This window comes from Nannospalax galili, unplaced genomic scaffold (genome assembly GCF_000622305.1).
Source record: "Nannospalax galili isolate Female #2095 unplaced genomic scaffold, S.galili_v1.0 scaffold538, whole genome shotgun sequence".
Lineage (NCBI taxonomy): Eukaryota > Metazoa > Chordata > Mammalia > Rodentia > Spalacidae > Nannospalax > Nannospalax galili.
In genome coordinates, this window is record NW_008343842.1 from 1614531 (window position 1) to 1616479 (window position 1949).

The 1949-nt window shown below is 47.6% G+C and overlaps 1 long non-coding RNA gene across 1 annotated transcript in view; it reads right to left on the reverse strand.

The window, feature by feature from the left end:
- Positions 1–244: 244 nt before the first annotated feature.
- The window catches only part of LOC103739639, a 4868-nt gene continuing 3163 nt past the window's right edge, over positions 245–1949 (reverse strand). Inside the window, exons 3-4 of the long non-coding RNA XR_607507.2 lie at positions 903–975; positions 245–798 (exon numbers count right to left, since the gene is read on the reverse strand). This is a non-coding gene — a long non-coding RNA (uncharacterized LOC103739639). The remainder of the gene's footprint in view (positions 799–902; positions 976–1949) is intronic.

Here is a 1949-nt window from a genome sequence, read left to right on the forward strand (position 1 = left end):
GAGGCCAGAAGAGGGTGTCAGATCCCCTGGAATTGGAGTCACAGGTGGTTGTGAGACTCCATGAGGTGCTGGGAACCAAACCTGGGTCCTCTGCAAGAGCAGCCAGTGCTCTTGACCACTAAGCCATCTCTCCAGCCCCGTAAATCTATATTTGTATCCATTTCTCTTTTTTAATATTTTATTTATTATTTTTATTTTTATGTGTATGAGTGTATTGCCTACATGTAGGTGGGTGCTGGGAATTGAACCTGGATCCTCTGCAAGAGCAGCCAGTGGTCTTAACTGCTGAGTCATCTCTCCAGCCCCCCTTGCAGTCTGAGAATCCCCCTCTGACTGGACCAGGGCTCCTTGCAAACAGATCATGTCCCCCTCAGACTGGACTCCCTGAAAACAACCCATATCTCCCTCAGACTTGGGTCCCCTGAGGAAAGGCTGTGTCTTTATTTGCTGAATGTCTTTGGCACAATGGATGCCCAGTATGATGTAGGTCCAAAACTTGGCTCAATAAATTATTTGTTAAACCCTTCTGCCCACTTCTCTCTTGGCCTGCTCAGAGTGTAGAGACCATGTTTTTTAAAGTCAGTGTTAAAACGAAATTACTTCTGATCTGCTGAACCACCAGTTCAAAAAAGGTTAAACAAAACCTCCTCTGTTCCAACGGGAATGTGGATGAAGGGAGCCTGGGACAGCCCAGGAGACTCTCATGTGGGAAATGGTGGCTTTCAGACATCAAGTGTACGGTCAACAGCTCACAGGAGTCTGGTGCTGGGAGGAATCTTAGTGGTAGCCCGGCAACATCTGTGTATAGCAGAAGTTTAGAGTCCACTGAGGGGAAGGTCACACAACGAGGCAGGGAACAATTATGACTCAGTGCCCAGAAAGAGGAGAGAGATTCCCATTACCTTCAGATCCTCAACTCCAGTGATTCAGTTGGGAAGCCTACTACTGGGTGTCTCGTGGTCTCAGTATTTACATCTGTAAAATGGATGGGTCACATGTCTTACCTCATAAGAACGAGGTAAAAATGAAGTAGGATAGTAGATGTGGAATTCACTGGGAAGTTCAAACATGAGGGAAGCCACGTGATGAATGAATGAATTAATTAAAAGTAATTTACCAGAGAATCCAAATCAATGATGCTTCCTAGTCTCCCAAATGAGCCCCATCCATCTCCATAGTTCATGTGATAAACATTTGTTGAGCACCTACTAAGTGCTAGGCAGTGTGCAAGGTGCTGGGGATACTGCAGTGCTCCTTCTGGCTCTGCTCATCATCTCTCCCACCTCACACAGAGTTGCACTGAGTCCAGCACATGAACGACTTGCTCCTTGACTCTCCTTCATCTCAGCCCTTTCTACCACCTTCTGCTACTCAGTTGCAGGCACAGCCTCTTCGCCACCCCAGGGCCTTTGCGCTTGCCATCTCATCTCCCTGCAGTTATCTTCTCCTAGATCTTGGCGTGGTCCCAGCCTCCCCTCTTCAAGGTCACAGCTCCATGTTAGTGCTGTCTTCTGTAGATTCTCTCTGACATTCCAGCCTTCAGAGTCTCTCTCTCTCTCTCTCTCTCTCTCTCTCTCTCTCTGTGTTTAAATATACATGCATACATGTGCCATGGCACGCATGTGGTCAGCTTGTGGGAGTCAGTTCTCTCCTTCTACCACGTGGGTACTGGGGATCAAAGATCAAGCTTCCATCTTTAGGCCTGGTAGCAAGCACCTTTACCTATTGACCCCAGCAGGGATTTTGTCTGTCTTGCTGACATGAGTCCACATTGCCTAGGACTGTGCCTATCACACAGTAACTGCTCACTAAATGTTTGCTCACTGAATGGTGCATGTAAGGAGAAGCTCTTGCTCTCATACAGCCTCCATTCTGTCATTAGGGCCTTCCTGGGTGTGGAGAGAAGTGTGTGTGTGTGTGTGTGTGTGTGTGTGTGTGTGTGTGTGTGT